Source organism: Oryzias melastigma, linkage group LG1 (genome assembly GCF_002922805.2).
Source record: "Oryzias melastigma strain HK-1 linkage group LG1, ASM292280v2, whole genome shotgun sequence".
Taxonomy (NCBI): Eukaryota; Metazoa; Chordata; class Actinopteri; order Beloniformes; family Adrianichthyidae; genus Oryzias; species Oryzias melastigma.
In genome coordinates, this window is record NC_050512.1 from 15,404,227 (window position 1) to 15,414,575 (window position 10,349).

Below are 10,349 nucleotides of genomic sequence, written 5' to 3' on the forward strand. Positions count from 1 at the left end.
TTGTTTATGTGAAAAATGGAAAAATCTAAATGTTAGATGGAGCCTACATTTTTTTATTTTACCGTATTCACAGGTACCTGAAGCAAATAATTGTATGTAAGAATCCATTTTTGTAATTTTTGCATACGACTTCTGATTTGCGCTAAATTCTAATAAAAACAAGTAAAAAAAATTACTGTTTAATTGCAAGAAAATAAAATTCTAAACTCTTAAATAAGCTTCAATACTTTTTGGGAATACTTTCCTTTAAAATAAACAAAAACATACAAATATGCATTCAACTGAATGAGCATTGGTTTATAAATATTCAAGTTATATAGATAAATATGAAAAAAAGAAAAAAATCTGTTGCTTTAAGCACTAACAAGAGAAAAGTTTATTCTTGTCTCCTTCTTTTATCTTAATGTAAACATTTACGTTTTATTCATAGCCCTCAGGGAAAAACATACAGTAAAATCTCTAAAATGTAACCTTGACATTTGGAGAATTGCAAAAAAAACACATTAAAGTTCCACTTTGATTATCCTTTGATCCATTGTAAAATGGTTCCCAATGATTTTATAATGATGCCATTTTTAAGGCAAAATAATTTAAAAAAAGGTTAATTTCTAGGACATAATTTCTATGGGGTGGCAGGGGTTCATCAGAAATTTTCCTCCAAGTTATAGGCGGCACTATAGACATGGAGTACGCCGACCCTAATTTCCCATCATCCTTCTGTTCACACTCTTTCCTGCTTGTTCAGAGCCCCTCACAACTCCATAACAACATTAGCAGTGCAACAAAAATGGGGAGTAATATTGGAGCAATACAGTCATTTTTAAAAATCCAGTAATCTTACTTATAAAATAAGTTATTTTGGATGAAATAAAGATGACATATACAATCATTTAAATTAAGTGAAGTTCCACAATGAGCAATAAAAGCAGATTTCTACTTAAACTATTTAACCCAGTTGTCAATGTATGAGAGAAGCTTAAAAATAACCAGACACAGACAAGGTGCTCTCTGACATGACATCCTCACGGTCCTCACAAACACAAACGTGTGCAACGCTCAGACTCGGCCACAGCTGCACGACAAGTTAAAGACGAAACTCTGAGTCACTTTGAATTTTAGAGGGGAACAGCCTCCGCAAACCACCTGGAATCACGTTTGTCCTGACTACAAAGCTACAGTCGTATTTTAACATTCCAGACACATCAGTCAACACACAACCGAACAGCAGACATAAATAGCAATCGCATGGGTTTTCAGGCAGCCATCCCAAACATGCTTGGCACTCAAGAGTTGGGTTTGTGTTGTGTTAGGGTGGACACTTCACCCTGTCACTATGAGGCCACGGTACTCACATCACACAAACACACAAGAAAAGTGTAAAACATTGAGCTTGTAAAATTATTATTTTGATATCAATTTCAGTTTTACTAATCTGAGAGTTCGTTATTTTGGTTAATATAATGTTTTTTAGTGAAACCAGGGTTCACACTGGTCAGAAATATCTCATTTGCAAAATGAATCTGTTAGTGTAGCTAGATGGCTTTAACTCAGTTTCATTTTAATCTGATTGTGGAGTCACCTTAAAGACAAAAACACTGTGAACTCTGTAAAGTTTATAAACATGTGTAAAAATGTGCTAAATAAATGCATTCTAGCCCTTTTTTCAATCCCTAAAGACAGTTTATCCTCTTTCAAACAAAAGGGAAGAACATACAACTTTTCAAACATAACTCATCATTGCATACCCCTACAATGCAAAACAATAACAGGGTTCAGGCTGTAGCAGGAACAAGGGCAAAATCCCGTCCTTTGAGTAATCTGATATGTCATCTTCAATAATGTCAGGAGATCTGGGCTGAGCTGCTGTAAGACTCTCCCTCTGTGTTTTCCCTTGTTTACCTCCACGGACACAAATGCAGGAAAAACTCTAATACATAACTGTGCAAAGGCAAGGAAAATTGCATCTTCTAAAGCAGTCTGCATTAATAGTAGTAATCCAGAGAGTGACTAATTTTAGAGTATGGCTGTATTGTTTAACATTAGGATAAGATGGAAAAGTATATATGATGAAATTCTATAGGATTACTCATTAACAGTCAAATAACACATCATCAAGACAAGTTGCATAACTAAGAAAAATCAATATTTTTTTTACTTTTTAAAGTGAATCAAATAAAAGCACAAATCAATTTAACGTGACCTATACAATGTTTATTACATAAACTCACTAATTTATGTGTCTTCTTATACCATAGTGTGTTTAAGTCAAACAAAATCTAAAAAGTTTTTAAAATACAGTTTTTTTTCTTCAATATTTGATTTCTATAATCACTCATAACTATGTTCTTATGCCATGTTTAAACACAATAAAAACAAGGTTCCATAATGAACATGGAGCTATTTGTTGATCATCTTTAACTAGAGTTCCATTATGATTATGATGAAACAATAAAAGCTGATGATGTAGATCTGCCAATTTTTATCCTGTATACTAACAAAAAAGCAAAAACAAAAAAGCTCATCCATAATTTTGTTCTTTAAGTCGAAATGGAATGCTTCAAAATTCCTACTTCTGGGTGTAAAATCTATTTTTAACCAAAAAATGATCACTGAACCTATTAATTTAATGTACTGACATATAAAAAAGAAATTAACGTGAAACATGGGGGTACAACTACAACACCACATCATCTAACACTGTTTTCCCGCTGAAAAGAAAGTATCTATAAACTTTTTATACAAAAAGGAGCCTGAATTGTGTTATTTAAAGATTTGAAAACAACTGCATGTGCGCCTTTTTTTCCCCATTCACGTTCTAAATCTGTACTTCCTGAAGAGTTTTCTAGAAAACAACGATGCTGAGCTTTCATTGCTTTAAAATGACTACAAAGACGAAAAAACTGCAAAATAAGTCTGAATTAAAAGGGGGGAAAGTTTGAAGCTTTGACACACTGCTGACCTGCTAACCACCAGGATCTCCTTCCTCCCGATAAAGTGGTGCGCAGCATTACAAGCTAGAAGTTGTTTCATTTATGAAATAAAGGCGGGAACAAAGAAAAATAATATTACAGTACCTTTTTTTGTTTAGTTTACGCTTTCTCGGAATTAACGGGCCCCTCCTGAGCGCTCTCTCTGCCTGAGTTGGGTCTGATCGACCTGGCGTCACAGAGTCGCGGAGCCGCCTCACACTCCCCCTGTGCGCCAGTATTACGCCGCGGGACACAGACCCCAACATAGTGCAGAGCTACTACATCTTTATAAGTGGATTATGTAATTGTAAAACAATTAGGTGCTCCCACAAATTGCAAACACGTTCTTATAAGGAGAGGGTTTCCATTCAGGTGGCTACCTAAATGAACAGTACTGTTACATTTTTTTTTAGCAAAAACTCCCCCCAAAACTTCTTAGTAAACCCATATCTTTTAAACTGCAAATCGACAATTATGTGCATCTTACTCGTCTACACACCTTAAATGAGGGTTAAAACTGTGCAAAGTGTGAGAGTCAAACGAGTCTGCTTGTTTCTTTCTTTCTCCTGAAATCCTGACAGGTAGTTTGTCTGATCCTGAACTTCTGAACTGCTCTTAGGCATTTTTGTTTCCCTCAAGCTCTGATTGTGACATGATAAGCAATTGTCTGACAGAAAAAGTAGGAGCACGTCATTGGAACATGCCCGCACGTGCCACAAATAAACAAAGAATACAATTGCGAAATTAAATATATATATTGACTCTTAACTGGAGTAAATACTGATAAAGTAGCCTAAATAGTAAATATGTAGAAATACACGTACAGGAAATAATAAGAAAAAAATAAAATACTACTTTGCCTGTGTTTTGGGGGAAATAGCCTATTTCCGGGTTAATTTGAGACGTTTTTGCAAGTGTTTCGCATAAATACTGTGATATTTTTTTCAACAAATTGAAAAAGAAAAACTTTATTTATTTATTTTTCTCAAATCTTTTCCTCGGATTTCCGCCTCGAGAGGGACTAGATTATCTTGAAGACAGGCGGAGGAAAACGCTCGCGACGCAGAAAGCTCCTGGTACACGTGACGTCACGGCGCTGGCGACAGAATGTCTGAGTGAGGCGGGCGCGAGCAGCACGTGAATAAATGTGGGGGGAAGAAGGGAACGGGGTGGAGGGGGTGAAGGCTCGCCGTTGAGGATGATGATGATTGTAATAATAGTGATGATGGCGGGGGAAGGAGGAAGACTCTTCAGACTTGAAGCTAAAAGGATTCCCTTCAGACAGACACACACGGGCGCGCGCGCCCATACACACACCCACCATCACCAGGCAGCTGCAGACTCATTAGCCCACAAGGATTTATGGTCTTTTTGCAGGGAAGAACCTTGAGTTTTTACAGACCCAGGCTGTGTGGAACTCAATTTCATTATAATAATGTTGAACATTATAATTAAGATTATTTTACCTTCCTAGATGCACAACTTTGTTATTAGCAAGAAAAGTTTACATTTTAAAAAACATGTCTAGAGCTAAATATAGCACTCAGAGGAGGTTGCTAACTTGAAAGCATTGTCACTATAGTGGCATGATAAAAGTGTTGCTAATATTTGTAAAAAGAGACCAAAAAAGTAATAAAAAATTAAATTTTATTGTTCATAAACAAATGATGAAAAAAAAACTAATGATAGAACTGTCTGATCCACAGGTCTTAAAATTGTCATAAAACCTGAAATAAGAAAAGAAGAAATGTAAATCTCTTCAAATACTTTTTTCATATATAACTTTTCATTTGATTATATTTTTTAAATTTATTTTTATTTATTTAACAATTCTTTATCATCTATAAATGGAAAATTAGAAAGTTGTAGTCCCTAATCATTTAAAATGTAAACTTTTTAAAGCTTTTTTTTAGTACTTTTCCTACTTTCTTTCCCAAATACAAACCTCACAGATGGCAGCAGTTTTGCCATTCAACCATTGACTAAGAGAACTGGACTGAGTGATCCGTCCACCCTGGTGTTCCAAATAAGAAGTACTCACTGGTTCCCAAAATCCCATAGAATCTATTGAGAAATAAATGTATCATTCTTTTTGTCATGTATATTATGACTATTCTTGCTCTAATACTTTTTTATAACATGCTCTCACTAATACTAATTTATGTTCATGATATTTTTTCTTTATCACAAGTAAGTCAAGTTATAAACTGGCCAACCAAGTGCCCCAATAAAAGCACTTGGTGCCCGCTGGCGCCCACCTCGAACGTTTGGAATGTTTGATTGACAGATTCTCCAAATCTTGTTTCAGTGGAAGGAGTTGCTAAAAACGTTGATTCAGACCGACCAGATGGAGGAAAAATGGTGACTGAATTGGCTTCATTTCGCTGGAGCCAGAAGTAAGGTATTTCCTAAAGATACATGGTAGAACCCCATGACTCAGGAATCCATTGAAGCAGATAGCAGGCAAAGAGAGGATTCTTGGACTAACATATTTTAGGTGCTCAGCTGTAATGTGGTCCAAGCCACACGGTTTGTAATTACTGAGCTTATTAATAGCTTCAGACACTTGGTAAGAGCTTATCCCAATGTTTGCATTACCCTGTTCCTTTCCAACTTCAAACGCATCACTTTTTGTACAAGTGAATATGGTGCCTTAATGTTGTCTCCAGAGCTATGGTATCTGCATCTGAGATGTTTTGCAGTTCTTACCACCTCCTTCCAAAACTTAATTGCATTCTTCTTTAATAGTTTCTTAGCAATAGCATTTGACCTCATGGTCTGCTCATTCTTAAATAAACTGAAGAGCATACTTATTCTGAGCATTTGTCATTTTTTGTGCTCAAATACTGGCCTTTGTTTGGGTTTTCCCGCTTCAACCCATGATTTAAATGTGTCTCATCCTCAGGATGATAATCAGCTTCTTGATCACTCCATCCTGGCTTAACTTTTTGCTTCCTGTGTTTAAGATTGTAGTAATGCTGGCTGTCATCATGCAGGCAGTTTATAATTTCCCTATACATGGTTCTTTCCCGTGCTTGTCATTGCTACAATCCAGCATAAAAAGCATCCATAGAAAGATGTATGTTACTCAGGGATCTGTCTGTTCGAGCAAAATAGTGCAGGATTTCCTCCGCAGTAAAGGAAGACCAATCTAATTTATACATTTTTTGATAAAACAAGTCAAATATGTGTACTTACAACACACTATGACCATCTTTACACATGAGAAACTGAGTAAAAAGCACTCAGTCATTTTTTTTTGTCACAAAGTTACTTAATAATTGTGATCAGGACTGCACAAGGGTCTTAAAATCAGATCAACTGATTGGAGAAAGGTGACAGGTGAAGAAAAAAGTTGACAAAATATACACTTAAAATGTTTTTTCCCTAATTAATTTAAAACTCACCAGAAAACTTTTTTTTTTTTTGGCTTACAAAAGCTACTTGATACAAATGTTATCCCAGGCTTAGATGGAGGAAACTGATTCACTGTGGCGACCCCTGAAGGGAAAAGCCGAAAGGAAAAGAAGAAGAACTTAATATTTTGTTGTTGTTGAGTGAACTCAAAATTAATGATTACATATTTGCAAAATATCGAGTTCTTAGAACTTTAACACATTTTAAGTTCAACTCACTTCTTTAAATAAGTTAACTACTCATTATTATTACTTTATCAAGCAAACTTAAATATTTGAGTTTAAACTGTAGTTCTGTTTAAGCTCCAGGTACTAACCCCATGAATCATGTATTAGCTTTAGCAGCAAAATGAGTGCTACGTAGTCCTCCTCTTCACTTTCAACAATGTTTTCAATTTCCTCATGGATTCATCTCATCAGCATGAGCTTTTTGAAAGAGCTTACCTTTTGTAGCTGCTCAGGCGGTAGCTGCACCAACGCTTCACTTAGCTTGTCCTGTAGCTGCTCAAACTCCATCGTGTCCTCTTCCTTTCAGTCCAGCTCTCCAGCTCCAGTAGTGATGGGCAGATGCAGATGAAGCTTTCTTGAAGCACTGAAGCCTTTCTTCCAATTGGTTCACTCCAGAGCAATCCTTCATAAAGCTTCATTTGCTCCAGGGGGACATCTAGTGGACACAAAAAACAACAGAATTTGATTTGTGGCATTTTGAAAAAAGCCCACAAATAAACATGTCAGCAAATATTTTTTTCTCATTCTGAAAGGAAAATTATGAATGATTAAGTTAATTAAGTAAGGATTTAGATTTTATGGGTGCTACACTTTCAGATATGGTAAGTAAAGAAGATTCTAATTATTTTATTAGCAAAGGGGAAAAAGGTTGTGATAGAGAAAATTTTGATTTGTGAAAATTAAACTTACTAAACATAATTAACTGATTGATTGTTAATTTTACTTTGAATAGAGTGTTCTTTTTGTGTTGGCCAAATATAATGTGTTAAAATTCCGTCTGAAATTTAGAGCCAATATTGCTATTTATAAATGGTGTAGAATCTTTCCCAAATCTTCTGGTGATTTTACAGTTCCAAAATAGGGGACTAATTGTTTCTGGGTGTTCTTTACAGAGTTTGAAGTTGAGATCAGTTGTTTTATTATATCTTAACATGTATTGATTAGTGGGATTCTATGTAGAAGTTTGTGAGAAACATCTCTCATTGTGTTATTAATAAATAATTTCTGATGCAGTGTCCAAACATTATTCCATGGTAAGTCAGAGATCCATTTTCTCCAATAGAAGACAGCAGAGGGACAGAAATGATGATAAAGGGCACGTATGATTTTATTGTTTTTCCGGGCAAAATTAAAACAGGATTTTCCAACAGTGGGGAGCAATTTTTAAAGAGAATCTTTCTAGATTATTTTTGGAGATTACAATACCTAGGTATGTTACAGTTTCTTGTATTTAATGTTACACATTGATGTAAAGCACAATCTTTGATTGAAAGAAGTTCACATTTGTTAAGATTTTTGGGCACGATGTTTACCTGAAAGAAGTAAGAGGAATTACTCTCAACTTCTTCTAACAATTTCAGCCTTGATCTGATAAAGGCTCCTTCAGCTCTGTTCTTATAAATGCTGACAATTCTTTTTTTTTTTTATATATATATATTTTTGTCAGATTGCTAAATTTATTTTTTCATCGTCTAATAAATCTGCTGGATTTTTTTATTGCCATAAGGTCACAAATAACTTTATTTTCTTAAGCTTCTCTGGGTTTATTTAAATCTGAACTAAGCTTTCAAAAAAAAGTAGCAACATTTGAAAAGTTCCGAGTTCTTTCTTCTTTAGCTTGATTATAGCTTCGAGTTTTCAAAATAAGAGGGGGCAAGTAAAAAAAAAAGATATCTGGGTGAGGGTATTTTATAACATTACGTGACAGAAATCACTTTCATATTTTTGGCTACAGCTTCCAATTCATTTGATCATGTTTTACCTTTATTTTCCCACAGATCGGACGCAGTTAAGAGCAAAAGCAAAGGGTAGCCATGTTAGAACCAAAGCTGAGCTAACAGCAGCTCACTGACTGCAGTAGAAAACATTGAAACATTAACAAGTTTTACCTTAATGTTAGTCACGCTAAAATTGACCGACTTTAGCTCTGTTTCCAAGGATTTTGTAAGCACTGGAATTTAGGCAACTTTTAACTAGTCAGAAAAGATCTTCTGTAGCTCCAGGTCTCAAAGCTAATGCTAGCGTTAGCATTAGCATCAGCATAGATTCAAAGAATAACATCACAAATACCTTCATAATTAAACAAGCAGCATTCACTGAAGTACTTGTAACCGTTGTCCAACTTTAACCGGGTCGTCAGAGAGAAATAATCCAAGACTTGTTTAATATCATCCATGGGAATGTGGGGAAGCAGCTGAAGCTTTCTGCAGGAAGCATGACAACTGACACTACTCTGATTTGTGAACGATCAGGAGGAAACGGATACCAGCAGGTATGACATTTATTGAAAAAATATTGTACAAATTTCGGTTACTCTTTATTATGTATGTTAAATTGTTTTAAACACGCTCAGCAGTCAGCATTTCCTTTAAAAACAAAAGAACTCTCGCTGATGCATGACGTCACGCGATATTTCCCAACATGCATTGCGGCTCAAACTATATTTTTGTTAAATAAATACCCTTTAAAGTTATATTTATGTTTCTAAATAGTTTATTTGCAAGTGACATACCGTATATAATTCAAATCTGTAAGAAAAAAAAGGAGTCAAAACCATTAGTTTACACATATGGTGAAACAGCCTACTATAAATAGCGCTGAGCGACTTTCGCACCATCAGGATTGGTCGGTGTGCAGCGGGAAGTAAACAGATCCCACAGGTGGTGTTCACCAATGACGTACTGTGGTAGAACTGACGGCTCTCTGGGGTCGCCACGGCTTGGGGAGGTCTCCTAATCCGTGGGGGAGTGGGAGAAATCGCACTCTCGTCCATGTTCAGCACCCTCCCCCCCTATGGTCATACAGACCCCAGTAGAGCCCCCATTGCACACCGGCCAATCCTTTTTAACCATTTAAGAACCTATGTTACTTATGTTCTACTTGGAATACTAAACAGGCTCCATCAATCTAATAAATCATCTTGATTCCTGTGCCATGTACCTGGAATGCCATGCTAGAAAAACAAATCCCTTCTTTAAATGTCTCTTAGAGGCTTTCACTCAAGAGTGAATAAACAAATATATTAAAGTCAAAGGCCTTCCTCTCACCACAGTATCTACGATTGGAGATGTCTAATAAACGGTTTCCTCCAAACATATTTCTTTATACAAGTGATCCATTTTTCTTCCGTACATTCGCTCCGTAGCTCTTCAACCCTTTGACCTATTCAGCTCATTCAGCTATTAAACTCTTCAGCTCTTTCAGCAGATAGCTGCTCGTAAGTTTCAACTTCATAACTCTTAAACTTTTTTAATTATTCAACCAACTACCACTTTTTTTTAACTCCATTGAAAATAGCTTGTGGAATGTTCAAATTAGTTAACAATGCTTTTTGGGACAAAATGTGAGTGTTATGACTCAGGAGGCACTCCCAATTTGATAGTTGTGTCAACCACAAACAGCTAAAATACCTAAAAACTCACCACACATTGAATAGATCAAAATACTGCTTTTTTCTAAATGTATTTCTTTTTTTTTGTTTTATTAAAAAAAGAAAAAAAACTAGGTGATGAAATCAGCAACAGTGAGAGGACAGATGATTGGAGCAGATGAAGACTGACAAGAAGCATCAGAAACGTCCACCCACTGGTGGTGAAGCTGCAGGAGGAAAACCACCAGCTCCTCTTTTTCCAACCCTTTATGAACTGCTGAGGTCCAGCCCCAGTCATTCCTGAACAGGAAGTCCATGCTGATGCTGAAAGACTCAGACTGGAGGTGGTAAATGAGCATCAATGCT

General features: G+C 35.9%; 1 protein-coding gene across 3 annotated transcripts in view; it reads right to left on the reverse strand.

The window, feature by feature from the left end:
* The window catches only part of smad1 (SMAD family member 1), a 22,417-nt gene extending 13,603 nt beyond the window's left edge, over positions 1–8,814 (reverse strand). Inside the window, exons 1-2 of one of the 3 annotated variants that reach the window (XM_024259835.1) lie at positions 8,684–8,814; positions 6,830–7,049 (exon numbers count right to left, since the gene is read on the reverse strand). The gene's annotated coding sequence lies outside the window, so the exon portion shown is untranslated. Of the gene's footprint in view, positions 1–3,074; positions 3,397–6,829; positions 7,050–8,502; positions 8,621–8,683 lie in introns of those variants that run through there. The other 2 variants (XM_024259834.2, XM_024259833.2) reach the window with 2 other exon arrangements.
* Positions 8,815–10,349: the final 1,535 nt, after the last annotated feature.